Raw genomic sequence first — 17,623 nt, 5'->3', positions numbered from 1 at the left:
AGACAGTGGGTTTAGCCCCCACAGCTTTTTGTGGATCATAAGGTTTTTCTTTTCCTTTGGCCAGTCCTGGGGCTTGAACTCAGAGCTTTTTTTTTGTGCTCAAGGCTAGCACTCTACCATTTGAGCCACAATGCTACTTCCAGCCTCTTCTGAGTAGTTTATTGGAGATAAGAGTCTCACGGACTTTGCTTCCCTGGCTGGCTCTGAACTGTGATCCTCAGATCTCAGCCTCCTGAATAGTAAGGATTCATTACAGAGATGAGCCACTGGCACCCGCACCAGGCATCATAAGACAGTTTTTCTAGAGAGAGTGGCCATTGCACCTGTCTCCAGGGCTCAGAAAGAAACCTTCTCTACCCGCTCAGGTGAAGAGGTTGGAGAGGGAGGCCTTGACTGCCACATTCCACAGCAGTGAGTGTGTGTGTGTGTGTGTGTCCATTCATACTAGTGTTTATAGTCTCAGAAGGATGTGAAGAAACCCCAGAGGGCTTGACACACTAAGGGAGGGGTGACCTTGGGAGGAGGTCCGGGAAAGCCATCGGGTAGGTAAGGGACTAGATTTAAAAACATAAGAAAGTGGAGGGTGAGTGCAAGGAAGGAAGAGGCAAGGGCAACTTCCAGATGAGAAGACAGTGTCCTGATAAGAGGAGAAAGGGAGGAAAGCACCTGAATTCTGCCCAGGCTCAGGGCCTGAAGACAGTGGTACACCCTGGTGACAGACATCCTGACTCTCGTGACACTGCCACACTGCCTGGAGATCTCAGGGTGGCATTCCACCCTGGTGGCAACAGTCAGTGCCAATTCCCTTCCACGCCACACAATCCTCACACCCTGTCCTCTCCCTTGCCAGAGAGAGAAATGTCTGACAAAACCCTCACAGTGAGCACAGCTCCCAGACCTCTGCAGGGCTACGGCATTCCATTAGGATGCAGCCATTTCTGATGTTTTGTGCCAGAGGCAATGGCCCAGAACCAGGCCCTTCCAAAGGCTATAAAAACTGTCCTCAGGGGTGACTTTGGCACCCCATCCTCCTCAGCAGACTTTTATTACTATCTAGAGATATATTTTTGGTTGTTGAAAAATGACATCCAAGCTGGGTGCAGTGGCTCACACCGTAATCCTGGCTAATCAGGAGGCTGAGATCTGAGGATTGCAGTTCAAAGCAAGCCCGGTCAAAGCAAACCCGGGCACTTAAGTCTGTGAGACTCTTATCTCCAATTAACCGCCAAAAATCCAGAAGTGCGCTGTGGCTCAAGTGGTAGAGCAGTAGCCTTGAGCTGAAGAGCTCAGGCACAACTCCCAGACCCAGAGTTCAAGACCCATAACCGACCAAAAAAAAAAAAAATGTCCAGCCTGGTGCCAGTGGCTCACACCTGTAATTCTAGCTACTAGGCTAATATCTGGAGGTTCAAAGGAGGAGTGAGATTCAAAGACAGCCCAGACAGGCAGATCTGGGAAACTCTTAGCTCCAACTAACCAGTACAAAGCTGGAATGTGTGGTGCAAGTGGTAAAGTGCCAGCCTTGAGCAAAAAAGCTAAGCAAGAGTGAGATGTCTTGAGTTCAAGCCCCAGTACACACACACACACACACACACACACACACACACATACACACAGAGGAAAAAAGAAAAATGACAGCCAGAAATGAGGTGTGCTATTGGCATCTAGTGGGCAGAGTTCTAGATGCCCAGCGCGGTTCCAAACAGTAAAATGGCAGGCCCAAAATACCAACAGTGCCATGTTGAGAAATCTATCTGCTCCTGAGAAAAAAAGAGATCCTTTCTAAACGAAACCAACACTGGCTGAGGATATACTATCATCTTTTCACTCTGTACCAGTTTATAAAATTTTCCTAATAAAGAACTAGCCACAATCAGGCACTGTGGCTTATGCTTATAGTTCTGGTTTCCCAGGAGGCTGAGATCTGAGGATTGTGCTTCTAAGTCAACCCAGACAGGAAAATCCCTGAGACTCTTACCTCCAATTAACTATTCAAAATCTAGAAGTGGAGTTGTGGCTCAAATGATACAAGACTACCCTTGAGTACAAAAGCTCAGAAACAATGCCCAGACCCTGAGTTCAAGCCCCAGGTTTGGCACCAAGACAAAAACAAGCAAACCTTGCCTCTGAGCAGTAGAGATGAAGGTGTAGATGGTTCCTTGCTCCCCCCCCTGCCCCCACATTCTCAGCAAATCCCTTTTCTACTTATGGCCGGAAAAGTTCGTTTTTATAGTTTCCTACTAAGAATCCTGCTGGGAACACATAGATCTGACCAGCCCCATTTAACTAACTGTAAAGGTCAATTAGCCTACTTAATGAGGCTCCACAAGGAGAGAATTCGGTGTCCCCCCCCCCCCCGATCTATTCCCTGTACCTCTAGCTGCTTTCTGGTTCCCTCCTAGCCATGGCACACTTTCCACATTGCCTGGCCTGTCCTAATTAGAAAGCCATTTAGTCACTTAATCAGACTGGGGTTCCTTTGGGGATGGACCCAAATTAGGCTATTTTTTTCTTTTATGCCAGTCCTGGGGTTTGAAGTCAGAACCCCAGTGCTGTCTCTCAAGTCTCTTAGCTTTTTTTTTTTCCCCTCAAGATCTGTGCTCTACCACTTGAGCCACGGTTCTACTTCCATCTTTTTGGTAGTTAATTGGAGACAAAGAGTGTCACAGACTTTCCTGCCCAGATTGGTTTTGAATCACAGTCCTCAGATCTCAGCCTTCTAACTACAGGAATAAGCTACCGGCTCTCAAGATGATTCTTTTCTACACTGGCCTGTCACAGTCCACCATATGCATGCAGCCCAAAGGCACCTGGACATGACCTGCATCTGGGTTGTCCCAGATGGTCCCCAAGGACCATTTAGAGCTAATGCTCACGTCCCGACCAATGAGAATAAGCTGGGCTTTTTTGAGACAGGGTCCCACTATGTAGCCCAGTCTGACCTGGAACTCTTGATCCTCCTGTCTCTGGCTCTGAAGTGCTGGAATTATGATTGTGTGCTATTACACCTGACTTGTATCAAGCTTTTACCATGTTCTTCATCTCCTTTGGCTATGTTAACTTTTCATTTAAATCTGTCTCTCCTTCATGTGGGGTCTTCCAGCCCAAGCAAGAGTTCCTAGTAGCCCTTCGCCTCATTCTATACTGGCACTGTCCAGTTCAGTGTGTTACTAAGACTCTACACTTGTCCTCTGTGGCCAGGAGGCCAGCTCTGATTAACTTTCTTTGGGGGCTGTCCACGTCTTTTCTCAGGACCCATGGACTCGCTCAGTCTGAGCTACAGGGCTGACACCTGCTGCTTGGGGAGAGAACAGGAACCTGTGGGGATTGCCCGGAGAGGGTGGGTGGGTGGGTGGCTTGGCCTGTGGACTGCCCATCAGCTGGTATTCAGGCCTGAGAATCACAGTTAGCTGTGGCGATGGCCCTTCTGTGTCCCCTCTGAGTCCTTCCTGAAGATGCTGTAATTTTATCTCTGGATCGCCTGGAGCCCAGCAGAGCAGCCAGGGCCCCTGGCAACTGGCCAGCCTGGGAAGGGAGGGGTGGGGGGAATGGTTGGAAATGGAAAGGATGGGTATATGCTGGGGAGGGGGGGGGTGGCTGAAGCCCCTGGCTGCCAGCCTCACCCTCTGCATCATCCCCTCCTCCAACAGCCTCCCCTAATTTTCCTGTCACACTTGACACCCGCTGACAACACAGCTGCTCTTTCCTGCTCTGGGGCTGCGCCCTGGGCACGCGGCAGGCATGGGGCATCCCCAGGTGCCCAGGATTTAAATGGAGGTTCCCCCCCACCTCACCAATAGCCCTTCCTCCCCTCCTGACCCGGAGTTGATCGCCTGGGGATGGAGAAGCAGCCTGGAGAGGCTCGGGGACAGACGCCAGAGCGCAGCGAGTACGGACACCAGGGGGCCTGGGAGGGGCTCCGCGCTGAGTGTGGCGGCCAGGTTCCCCCGGGGGACAGCCAGGGCCGCCCGTAACCTCCAGGACCAGCCTGGGCAGGGCAGGCAGGGTCGGGGGCAGTGATCATCCATCACCTCCCCAGGCAGCCCTCGGCGCTGGGCACTACCCCTGCGCGCCAAATTCAGCTCTAGAAATAACTTTTTGTCATGAGGATGACGATCGTTCGTTTTCCTTTCCTTTCCCCCTTTACTCACCCTAGACAGCTCATGGTGGTAGCCCGTGTCGGTGGCCTCCGGCGCTCCTCCGCTCGGGCTGCGCCCTCCCTCCGGGGCGGGTGGGGGAAGGGGTGGCCAGCCCCGTCCCTGACATTGGCCAGGCCCAGAGGGAGGGGCAGGCTGCGGGGTGACTGGCAGGGAGGGGAGGGGGCGGGGCGCGGGCAGGCTCACGCTCTGGAGGGGCTCGAGGGGGCTGCGGGGTGCGGGTAGGGGTGGGGGACAAAGCCTGGCAAGACCCAGGCAGGACAACTCTGAGAAAGAGCCTGCTGGGAAGCCCACAAGGAATGAAGGTGTGGGGCTGGGGGTGATTCCTGGGGCCACAGGAGGTCACCCTCCATGAGAAGGCACCAGGGTTCTCTTTTCTTTTCCCTTTTCCCCCTGCCTTGCTAACAAACTTAATGGTGAGTCTAAGGCAGAGCTGACCTGGTTTTAAGTCCTGTGATGACCACTAATTTACTGGGTGGTTTCTGGCCAGCCTCTGAACCTCTCTGAGCCTGTGTGCCTCTATGAAATGGGGTTAGTCGTGTGGCACAGAGGGAATGCAGGGCCCCAGTGTTCCAGCTAGGATCTTGTGAGGTCCTAAACAATCACCATCATCAAAGAGTATGGTGGCTTGCACTTTAAAAAAAAAATTAATTAATTGTTCACTTCATTCCTGGGGCTTGAACTCTGTCCCTGGTTTGCATTCTACCACAGTGCCACAGCACCACTTCTGGTGTTTTCTAAGTAATTCATTGGAGATAAGAGTCGCATAGATTTTTCTCCCAGGGCTGGCTTCAAACCGAGATCCTCAGATTTAAGCCTCCAGAGTAGCTAGGATTACAGGAGTGAGCCACCCCACACCAGGCAAGTGCCTCACACCTTTTATCCCGGCTACCCAAGAAGAAGAAATAGGAAGATCAAGGTTCCAAGCCTGCCCAAGCTAACAAGGGAGATCCTTATTTGAAATAATAATTAAAATAAAATTCAGAGAAGTTCTGTGTGCCTCAGGTGCTGAGTTCAAACCAGTGCTGCCAAAAATGAATAGAAATATAATAAAAGCCTCAAAAGAGCAGAGAATACCGGCTGCTTAGGTCCTGAGCCACCACCTAAGCTTCCTGCCTTCCTGTTCTTCGTAAAGAACCCAGAGCCAAGCACCACCTGTCATCCTAGCCACTCCAGAGGCTGAGATCTGGAGGACTGGAGTGTGAGGCCAGCCTAGCCAGGAAGTTCAGTAGACTCCATCTTCAAAATTCTAAGCAAAAATCAGAGCTAGAGGCACAACTTGAGTGGTCGAGTGCAAGCCTACGAAACTCACTACTGCCATAACTACAAAACAACCCAGGAGTATTTTGATACCCTGTGGGGGAGATTTGTGCCATTCCATCATGAGTATGTCCTCTCTGAGGTCACTGAGCAGCACTGGGCATCATCATGTAGAACAAGGCCCTGGCATGCAGCAACACCAACAGATGTCTTCCCCAAGTGGCCTTTCTGGTCAACAGACCTACTGTTGTCACATCTCCCTGAGCTGGCAGAGGGCTGTGAGCTGATGGTGGGAGGGAAGCCAGTCCAAGTGTGAAACCCACCCAAGTCTCTGCCCATTCTTGGCTCCATCAGAAGTACCTGAGGTTTTCCAGCAGTGGCCCCCACGCCTCTCCGGGCAGTGCCAAGGTGAGAGCCCACACCAGTTCATCCACCCGTTGTTCAGCTGCAAACTGTTTTAGGGCGGTGAACACCTGCTCCTTGGCAATTGGTTGGTCTCTCAGTATCTCATCCACCTGCAGGGAGGGACCCAAGGCAAAAACATCCAGAATGACCCACTTCCCCTGCTCTCCCTCCCTCAGTTTACCTCCACTGGGTAACTCACATGGGGGGGCACTTTGCCGGTAGGACTGAATTTCCAAACTCATAGCTGCCCCTCTATGCTTTTTTTTTCCTCTTTTGAAATCCAAGTAAACAGAGTTGATAGAAGTGAAGACTTGCAGGAAAAAGCAATTTGCAGGAGAGACAGTGCACAACATCAAGGTGAGGTTATGGAATCAGGATCCAAATCTAGGGACAGCTATTCTAATTTAAAAAAAAATACTAAGGGTCAAAGGAGAGCTGGGCATGGCGGTGTACTTGTGTAGTTCAAGAATTCTGGGAGCTGCAGCAGGAGGATTGTGATTCCAGCTTAGCCCAAGATACATGTTGGGAAGAGGGAAGAAAAGAAAGAGAAATCGGAAAGAAGGAAGGGGGAAAGGAATAAGGGAAGGAAGGGAGGGAGGGAAGAAGGGATGAAAGCAGAGAGGAGAAAAAGGCAGGGGAAAGGAGGGAGAGGAAGGGAAGGAAGGAAAGATCAAATGAATCAATACAAGAGCATGCACATGTGCCAGGCACTTGCTAATTGCTAGTTACTATTATTATAATACTATGCTCAGTTCCATGGCACTGCTGTGAGGTCCCACAGAGTACATCCTGGCTGTGGAACACATATTCCAGTCTGGAATTTTGACTCTCTCAGCTCTGCCTCCGGGCTTTTGTTTCTCTTCTCCATGCACATCTATTAAGAGGCCATCAAACATGAGCCTGCAGATGCATACATTTCCGGAATGTAGCTCTGTGGATGTGTGTGTGTGTGTGTGTGTGTGCGCGCACATGTGCATGTACACACATGCACACGTGCGCACGTGTGCAAGTGCATGTGTGCTGGTCCTGGGGCTTGAACATAGGGCCTGAGCACGGTCCCTTAGCTTTTTTCACTCAAGGCTGGTGCTCTACCACTTGAGCCACAGCTCTGTATATAGATATATAGATATGTGTTTAGTTCTTCTTCTTCCTCCTCCTCTTCTTTTTCCTCCTCCTCTTCTGTACAGTCATGCTCGACTAAAGCCAGACCTCTTTTTGGTCTTATTCATGGCCATTTCCCCTGTCCTGCACTTTGTTAGGCTACAATGATCTCTAAGTGCACGAAGAACTTCTAAGTTTCCATGTCTCTCTTGCCCTTCTTCCTCTCCGATTGTGTAAATGTTCCAGTCTCATATAAGCTAAACTAAATAAATTAATATTATCTCCCCATCCCCACAACAAAATCATCCTCTTCCCAGCTCTTCTCAGAGCTGTCTACATGTTCTATTTCCCTTCACTGCGACAGTCTGCCTGCAGATTTTCATGCTGCATAACTCTGTTCTGCCCAGGGTCTTTGGCCTGGAGCTCGCTCCTCAACTTCAGAACTGCCTATATGCTTTCTAGATGGCTCCACCAGGGGATTATGTACAGCCAGCTTTTTAGAGAGGATTGAATAGGAGCTAGCAGGGGGCTTTGAAGGATTCCAGGCCAAGGTCACTTTCTATGACTGTCTGAATGCTAGCACATTCTTACCATGACTGTACACCCATCCATCACAGATACCTGACTCTCTGACTCCTAGCCACCCCCTGGCACACAGTAGGCCCTAACTGCATGAGCCTAGAACTGAACCAAAGGGTGAAATTGAATTGCATTGCCTACAGGTCCTCAGCTGACCTCTGATGTTCTTCCAGTGGGTGGGGCACCTCCTCGTGCACCTGCTATGCTACAGAGAGGGCTGGTGATTTGAGATCAAAGGCACAGCAGCCTCCATTCAAAGGAGAACATGACTAGCTGCAAAGATGCTTTATGTAAGAAAGAAGAAAAAATAGTTCTCCCTCCTGGGGAACCTTGCCACCGTGTGGTTTCGGTGTCTGTTATTACCCAGATATTCTCAACCTACATCCAAGCATGTGGCACCATCATGGGACACTAATGAGTTTTCTATTAAATATCAGCTACTTCAAGGAGGAAAAACTGGGGCAGACAGAATGCTGGGGAAAACCCAGTGGAAAGCTGGTTACTGCGAATCAGTGGGGGCTTTGCAGAAGCTCTTCTTTTTCCAGATGCTCTTTTATTAGGATTCATTCACCTTTTTAGGAGTGCTTGATGACTCATAACCTACCACTTCCAACTCCTTGTTGTCAGGAAATAGATCTTACCTGATCTGATCTGGCAGATTCAAAGTTTTTTTTTTTTTTTTTTTTTTTTTTTTTTGTCAGTCATGGGGCTTGAACTCTGGGCCTGGGCGCTGTCCCTGAGTTCTTCAGCTCAAGGCTGCCACCCTACCCCTTGAGCAATAGCACCACTTCCGGTTTTCTAGTGGTTAATTGGAGATAAGAGTCTCATAGTTGGGGCCAGGAGTTTGGCCTAGTGGTTAAAGTGCTTGCCTAGCATGCATGAAGACCCGGGTTCGATTCCTCAGTACCACATACATAGAAAAAAGCCTGAAGTGGTGCTGAGGCTCAAGTGGTAGAGCTCTAGCCTTGAGAAAGTCCAAGGACAGTGCTCAGGCCCTGAGCTCAAGCCCAGGAGTGGCAAAAAAAAAAAAAAAAAAAAAGAATCTCATAGTCTTTGGTGCCCAGGCTAGCTTTGAACCCAGATCCTCAGATCTCAGTCTCCTGAGTAACTAGGAGTACAGGTGTGAGCCACCTCACCTGGCTAGATTCAAAGTTTTCTCCTTAGCTAGTTCTGCTTCCGGGTTAGGTTTGCCTATCCACAGTGCTCTGCTGGGGGGATACACATGCCTCCTTCCAACCGTGCAGAAATTAGACAGTGTCTTCAGTTGTCTGGCAGGTCATCTGGGATGGTAACAGACATTGTTAATTCCTAGAAATATTGCTAATTCTTCCTAGACACACAAAAGACTATTTCCCAACAACCTCTCCGAAGAGCAATGTGACCATTTCTGACCAATGAGCATGGATTAGACATAAATCCTGAATCAAAAGTGTTCTCACCTATTTCCTGTCCCTTTGAGGAACATGGTGGTTTTCTTGTTAAGATGGGAAAATGCTGAGATCTCATCAGGACAACAGTGGATCTAGAAAGTGGCCTGGACTGCTAGAGGATTTTGTGAAAGATAAAGATGCTGATTGTAGCCACAGAACCTATTCTGAATATAGGAAGAAAAATCACTAACTTTTGTGTTTCTCAGCACTGAGAATGGAGTCCATAGCCTACATATAAGCTAATCAATTGCTTTCTATCCCTAAACTACATACTAAGAGTCAGGAGGCAAGTCCAGTCTACAAAAATCATGACGTTAGAGGAGTTGGATATTGTTGATGCAGGGAAACCAAAAGTGAGTCTTGTGTGCATGTAGCATGTATCTCAGAGGGGTGCTTACAGGGTATGCTAAGGGGTGTAGGGTGAGAGGGGGCCACCCCAAGTTATAGCATGTAAAGAGTCATTTCAGAGGGAGTAAGGAGTGTACCAAATTTGGACATTGGAGGACGCTGGAGATATGACATTTGTACAGTGGGCTAGGAGACATTTTCTGCAACAACCAAACTGACACAGGATTTCTAGGCCAGGCCCTGACAAGAACTAAACAGTTTCCTTCTGTGGAGGACAAGTTCAAGAATTAAAATACCTGGACACTGAGATCTGAGGAACAAGGTTTAAAGCCAGCTCAGGCAAAAGAGACCATGAGACTGTTATCTTCCATTAACTACCAAAAAGGCAGAGGTGGAGCCATATATAGCTCAAGTGGTAGAGTGCAAGCTTTGAGTGAAAAAGCTCAGGGAAAGCGTCCAGGTCCTGAGTTCAAGCCCTGGACATGCACAAAAAAAAAAAAAAAGAGGAGGGAAAGCCAGACATGGTAGCTCACGCCTGTAATCCTAGCTACTCAGGAGGCTGAGATCTGAGGATCGCGGTTCAAAGCCAGCCCAGGCACCAAAGACCCTGAGATTTTTTATCTCCAATTAACCACCAGAAAAGTGGCACTGTGGCCCAAGGGGTAGGGCGGGAGCCTTGAGCTGGAGAGCTCAAGGACAGCGCCCAGGCCCAGAGTTCAGGCCCAGAGCTCAGACCCCACAAGGAGGAACTAAAACAACACCCCCTCCCCAAACAGATGAACAGGAATCAGAAAATCAGGTACAGGTACCAGAAGCTTGAGCCTCACCCTATCACAACCTGTCTCCCTAAGTGGGCTCAGCCCTAGCCCCACCCACGAGTCCCGCCCATTCATCCACAAGCCCCGCCCCACGCATCACCCATCCACCATTCAGCGCCACCTGCGCACAACTCGCACCCGTTGGCCACGCCCCTCGCTCCTCACCTTGCGGCTGAACTCCTGGGCCTTGCGCCTGCGCTCTCGGTGCACGGCGTCGGGGCGCGGGCGTCCGGCCAGGCGTAGCAGCTCGCGGCCCAGGGCTAGGCCGCGGCCAGGGCGCACGGCCCTCCAGGCTGTGATCGGGGAGACGGGGCCGCCCTCGGGGCCCGGGAGCACGCCCAGGCTGGGTGGCACTCGGGGACAACGTCGTGCCAGGCGCACCAGGCGCTCCCGGCTCAGGCCCCCCACGGCCAGCCCCTCCACCTCCAGGATCTGGTCCCCAGGCCGCAGCCCCCCGGCGTGCGCGCTGCTCCCCTCCGCCACCTCCAGGACGAAGCAGGGGCCCGAGCCGCCCAGCCGGAAGCCGAAGTCCTCCGGCCAGCCCTGGTTGGTGGCCGGCATTGCAGCCGTGTCACTGGAGTGGGAAAGAATGGGGATTTCTTGGGATCTTGTCCCTGGAGGCCCAGGACACGTACTGGTCTGAGCTTCTATTTTTCACTGCCTCTAACTTCTGTCTGTCCGTCTGTCTGTGCGTTTCTCCTTCCCCCATTCAGCAGCAGCCTGTTTGATCTGAGCCCTACCTGTCTGGTCTTAAATCCAGTGGAAGAATGGTGAGAAGACAGTTCAGAAGAATGTAATTAGAGGAGAGAAAATAGGATGGGCTGGGGGGGGGGAGGGTTCTGGTGGACCCAGAGGGCTCTGACACCCCACAGAGGCAGCTGTTAAAGGGGCTACGAGATTGTGGTGTGTGATCCTTAGCAAGGGGAGGGCAAAAGAATCCTGGAACGGTGGTTTCTGTCTGTAATCCCAGAGTTGTGGAGGCTGAGGCAGGAGGATTGTGAACTTGAGGCCAGTCAGGACTACTATTAATGAGACCTTGTCTTCAAAAGGAGGGTGGGGAGCAGAGGAGGGCTGAGATTGCTCCCCAGAGCCCCCTGGTCACCAATGACCAAGACAAGGGTTTCTGAAGACACCACTCACCTTTTCCTTAGTGCTGGACTTTACTTTTCGTAGTATTGGGGTATGTACTTGGATCCTGGTAGTTGCTCAACCACTTGAGCCACACCGCCTGCCCTTTTGGTTCGATTATTTTTCAGATTGGGTGCCAATGTAACTGTGCAATCCTTCGCATAGTGGGGATTACAGATACGGACTTTTATCATTTTTAGACCATTCTTTTCTTGGTAAGTCAAAGACAAATGTCCCTTCCTCAAGGTCTTCCCTGGTATTTTAGCTGATGAGGTCAGAGTTTTTCCCAGGGTGCTGTTTTACTATCTGGATTCTATGGTACACCCAGTTTTCATGACTCTCTCCTTACTCTTCCCTGCACCTTTGTTCCTTTTCTTATTCTTATTTATATATCTGCTAGAATTTACATATCTGTTCATATTTACATATCTGTTAGAATTCTCCTTCACACTCCCACATGAAGAGGGCTGGCTCTCATTTACACCTCAGGAAGCTTTAGAAATTTCTCCAGTTCCAGACAGTAGTGTGTCTGTATCTCCAGACAAGAGGGTCCTGATCCAAGGTCACCCCTCTGGGGAATGGCCAGAGCCAGTCACTTGTAGAACAGTGCTCCCTCCCCTCCCTCAAACCTCAGTCCAGCAGGTCCCATAAAGAAAGGTTGAATAGATGCTGAACTTGGGGTCTATATTTCCCCTACAAATGCATACCTACATTGGGTGGCAGGGTTGCCTGGCAAAGGCCAGAACACACAACCTTAAAACCTCTTCAACCATCCTAAGGGGCCCCATGGGACCCAAGAGGCTTTTAGCAGTTCCCCAGGGCTTCTGATGAACCCAAGCTCTTTCCTATTTACCCAGAGTCCAGAGACCCAAAGACTGGCCATTCTCTTCACCAGCACTGGCTAAGTGCTGACTGGATTTTCTCAGGACATGAGAGACCACCCCCATCCCAGACTATGGGGTGGTAGACCCAAGGCCCGAATTTGCTCACCTTCTATGCTGATAATTGTTCTGGCCACAAATGACAAAGCTCGGTGCTCTAGGAACACCTGGGATCACTCGCTTTTTGTGGGCTCTCCGCTGCTCAGGGCCCTGGCATCAGTTACTGATGCACCCAAGGGGACAGCTGGAGTTTCTAAGGCAAAGTGATCCTCTGAGTAACCGGAGAAGGGCCCCTGTTACCAGGTAGACCAGCAGGATGCTGGGCAGCTTGGCTAAGACCCAGGCTGGCTGGCCCCCACTGCATGGTCCTGGGGGCAAGCAGGTATCCTCCAGCAGGAAGTGGAGACTTCCTGGGGTTTTTCCACCCAGGAGGCCCAGGGGCAGGTGGGTAGAGAAGACTTGGTAGGACTACTTGAGGGCAAGCAGTGGCTGTTGGTTTGATGGGACCAGTGACTAACTTTCTCCAAGCACACCCCACCTCCCAGTACTCCATTCAGTGATGAACTTACCCCTGGGCTAATCCATTGATGAAGTCTGTTGATGAGTTTGCACCTCAGGATCCAATCTGCTTTCAGGAGAAGCCACCAATGGGGCCTTCAGGAAACCTAGGAGCCTTTGGGGACCTTTTTTATACAAATGGGAACAGACCCTAAAGTAGTAGATAATAATAGATCAAGCTGGGTGCTGGTGGCTTACATCTGTAATCCTAGCTACTCAGGAGGCTGAGATCTGAGGGTCATGGTTCAAAGCCAGCCCAAACCAGAAAAGTCTCTGAAACTCTTTTCTCCAATTAACCACCAGCAAACCACAAGTGGCACTACTGCTCAAGTGGTAGAGCACTCTGCCTTGAGCATACAGTATGCCAGTACTGAGACTTTAACTCAAGACCTTACATTGCTTTTCAATTTTTAATTGTTATTATAAAGGTGATGTATACATACAGAAGGACAATCCTGAGACTGTTATCCCCAATTAACTATCAAAGCCAGAAATGGAGCTGTGGCTCAAGTTGTAAAGCGCCAGACTTAAGTGAAAATGCTAAGGGAAAGTGTCTAAGCCCCAAGTTCAAGCTTCAGTACTGGTGTACACACACACACACACACACACACACACACACACACACACAGAGTTTATCTCCATCCTGGCACAAGACCTGTGTAAATTTCCTGAGGGATAGAGACAGCTCCTAGCCCCCTTGGAATTTCCTGTGCTACCAGAGCATCTTCTGTGCTCATGAGCTGACTCTGACTCTGACTCTTGGTGGTCTCTTGAAGAGCTGCAGGGGATGGGGGCTCATTGCCAGGGTAACCAACTAGATGATTATAGGGTTGGAGCATTCAGGCCCAATCCCTAGTTTCCAGCCAGAGAAGGAAGGGCTGGCAATGTAAGTTGTTATACCAGTGGCAAATGATGGACTCAGTCATGCTATGGGTGCAACTTCCATAAAACATAGAAATAGGATCAGGCTTAAAAGAGTGAAAAATAACACATTTCATGCCAAGCAGAAGGCCAGGTGACACAGCTTCTTGGGGACAGAAGCCAGTGCAATGTGGACTCTTCCAGAGCTCACCCTTAACCTGCTCATTCATGTTCTTTATTTTTCTCACACCTATAGGTCTCATTTTATTCTCTTTCCTCTTTTTGTTTTGGTCCATTGTAGGATTTGAACTCTGGGCCTGGGCATTGTCCTGAGCTCTTCAGCTGAAAGGCTACCGCACTACCCCTTGAGCCACAGTGCCACTTCCGGTTTTCTAGTGGTTAATAGTCAATGAGAGTCTCATGGACTTTTTGGTGCCCGGGCTGGCTTTGAACAGAGATCCTCAGATCTCAGCCTCCTGAGTAGCCAGGATTGCTACTCAGGTGGCATAAGCCACCACGCCCAGCACAGTTTTATTTACTTTTCTTTCTTTCTTTCTTTCTTTATTTTTTTCTTTCTCTCTTTCTCTCTCTCTCTCTCTCTCTCTTTCTTTCGTTCATTCATTCATTGTCAGTCTTGGGGCTTGAAGTCAGGGCCTGATACTGTCTTTGGATACTTTTTTGCTCAAATCTTGAGCCCCACATTTCCTGATGGAACACCTGGCTTTCCCTAGCCATTTTTCTATTCTTTTCCCCTTCTACTCACTTTAAGATTTTTTTTAATATTGCTTTGTCTATGCAAGCCCTCCCCAATATTGCCTGGAACTGATATAATGAAACACAGTGAGCAAGACATGGTGATGCATGCATGTAATCCCAGCTATCTAGCAGGTAGAGGCAGGAGGATTGCAGTGTGATGACAGCTTGTGTACAAACAGGGAACCCTATTTGGAAAATAAACTAAAAATGTAAAAAAAAAAAAAAAAAAAGGATATGGGCATGACTCAAGTGGTAGAGCCCTTGTCTAGCAAGTACAAGTCCTTGGATTCAGTCCCCAGTACCAGGTGAAGGGTTGGGGAGTGTAAGGGTCACATTTTGGAGATGACCTTCCCATTCCTGATATTCACTGCGTTCCCTAGAGGTCATTAGCTTCAGAGTTGTCAGCATCTGGTGGGCTGATCTGTAATCATCACTGGAGCAAGGATTGGGTGGGGGACCTCTCAATCTCCCTAGGTGGTTCCTGGAGTCTGAGTATAAAGGGCCTACAATATCTTTTCGTTCCTCCTCCTCCTCCTCCTCCTGCTCCTCTTCTTTTGTTGTTGTTGTTTGTCTTGGGGCTTGGAACTCAGGGCATAGGTGCTGTCCTTGAGCTCTTTTTGCCCAAGGCTAGTACTCTACCACTTTGAGCGATAGCTCTCCTTCCAGTTAATTGGAAGAGTTTCATAGGGACTTTTCTGCCTGGGCTGACTTTGAACCATGATACTCAGATCTCAGCCTCAGGTGTAGCTAGGATTTACAAGCATGAGCCACCCGTGCCTGGCTCTCTTACATCGCTAACCATCTGAACTTAGCCTGTTATGCCAGCTTACCTTTGTCTGCTGGCCCATTGAAGTGGTAGTGCCAAGACCTCTTCTCTCTTTACACTTCCTTGCCCCTATTAAAGAATCGCATCCGTTCTGGGTGACCTTGCACCAGGCTGTAACTGCAGCTTTGTGGATAAGATTTCTTTTCCTTGCCTTTGAATACACATCTCCTTGAATCTGCACCAAGAAACAGTTGCCAGGAAGGAATTTTATTAATAGTTTGCCTTTGAGTCTGGGAAATAAAGGGCACTTTGTCACTAGATACAGCTGTATCCCCAAACCATTCCATATTTTCACTGTGACACTTTCATCCATAAATTCTGGGGACTTTTTTAATGTTGCTGCCATCATTCCAGCTATTTTATATTACTAGATACTTAGGGTTTTTTCTTCTTGTTCAGCACTGAGTTTGGGATTCAGAATCATGCTTGCTAGGTTGATATTCCACAAATTGAGCCATGCCCTAACCCATAATTTTGGGGGGTTTGGACTCATAGCCTTGCACTGTTGCTTAGCTGTTTTGCTGAAGTCTGGCACTCTACCACTTGAGCCACACCCCTACTTCTACCTTCTTGCTGGTTAACTGGGGCTGAACGTCTTGCAGCATTTTTTGTTCTTCCCAGGATGGCTTTGAACCTTGGCCTTCAGATCTCAGCTTCCTGAGTAGCTGGGATAACACCTGTAAGCCACTATCACCTGGCTTTTTTGGATTTCTCTACAATCTGGATTTCCTTCAGGTATAATTCATGCAGTCCTTCTGTAGCAAAACTGCTTTGGTTATATTCCTTTTTTATTGTTGGGTAATATAGAGGGGTTACAGTTACGTTTGTCAGGTAGTGGTTGCATTACTTCTTGTACATTTATACCCCTTTTCATGATTTTGTCCCCATTTCCTACCCCCATCCCCTCCCAATGATTTTATTTGCCCCCTTCCCTTCCCTATTTCAAATAAACAAGTAAATCTACATACAATATACCAGGTAACAAAGTCAGGCACAGTAACCACATGAGATTAACCATAAGGGCAAAAAAGGAGAAAAGAAATAACAGTGCATTAAGAACAATAATCACAAACATAAACCTCTTGTTTCCATATCCTAGAGTTCATTTAGTCTCATCCTATATGACCATATGTACATAGCTTTTAAGCTATTGTAATCCTCTGCTCTGAGAGTCCTACATGTGTACTAATTATTACAAATAAGGAAAACCATGGAGCCTATGTTCCTTTGGATGTGACTTACTTCACTTAATATGTTACATTCCTTTTTAGTTTTTCATCTGTGTTTCTTCATTTACAAAATTTATCTTGGCCAACAAGTCATTGTGAGCCAGCTTCCTGTGACATGGGCTTACTCCAAAAGCAGCTATGGAGTCTTGTATATGATTTCTAAACAGATCGTGGTGTAAAACACTGCTTTTGCAATAGGTAAAAACAAATAAACAAACAAAAAACAACTGATACCACAGTTCCAGTTTCAGTCCCCCTTAGATGGTATAGAAATGCTAAGAGGTGGGGCGGGGAGTTTGGCCTAGTGGTAGAGTGCTTGCCTAGCATGCACGAAGACCCGGGTTCAATTTCTCAGTACCACATACATAGAAAAAAGCTGGAAGTGGGGGCCGGGAGTTTGGCCTAGTGGTTAAAGTGCTTGCCTAGCATGCATGAAGACCCGGGTTCGATTCCTTGGTACCACATACATAGAAAAAAGCCAGAAGTGGTGCTGAGGCTCAAGAGCTAGAGCTCTAGCCTTGAGAAAGTCCAAGGACAGTGCTCAGGCCCTGAGCTCAAGCCCAGGACTGGCAAAAAAAAAAAAATGCCAAGAGGGATGCCCCCACCCCCACATATCAAAGGTGATACAGTCTTTTTCAGTCTTTTCCTGGTATTAGGCTTAAATAGTATCTTCTTCTACGGTGATTAGTCACTACAGGTATTCCCTTTTTTAATTTTTTCGCCAGTTCTGGGTCTTGAACTCAGGGCCTGCTGGGCACTGTCCCTGAGCTTTCTCAAGGTTAGTGCTCTACCACTTGAATCACAGTGCCACTCCAGCTTTTTCTGTGCATGTGACACTGAGGACTCAAACCCAGGGATTTGTGCATGCTAGGTAAATACCACTAGGCCACACTCTCAGCCTACATATATTGTTATATTTATGTTTGGAGGTTTCAGAGAACAGAGAGGAAAGAGAAGTTGCCAGAAGCACATAATTTTCAGGCATCAACCAAGCACTGTGACATTCTGATGAAAATTTTTTTTTCTTTGTGGGTCATGGCACTTGAACTTGGCCTGGGTGCTGTCCCTGAGCTTTTCAGCTCAAGGCTATCACCCTAGCCTTGAGCCAGGCCTCACTTCCTGTTTTCTAGAGATAAAGAGTCTCAGGTCCTTTTGTGCCCAGGCTGGCTTTGAACCTTGAACCTCAGATCTCAACCTCCGGAGTAGCTAGGATTACAGGTGTGAGCCACTGCACCCGGCTAATATCTTTGTTATTCTGGTACCAGGGCTTGAACTCATGGCCTGAC

The sequence above is a fragment of the Megascapheus bottae genome, chromosome 34 (assembly GCF_031878675.1).
Source record: "Megascapheus bottae isolate mThoBot1 chromosome 34, mThoBot2.hap1, whole genome shotgun sequence".
NCBI lineage: Eukaryota > Metazoa > Chordata > Mammalia > Rodentia > Geomyidae > Megascapheus > Megascapheus bottae.
Note: the sequence above shows the minus strand (reverse complement) of the source record.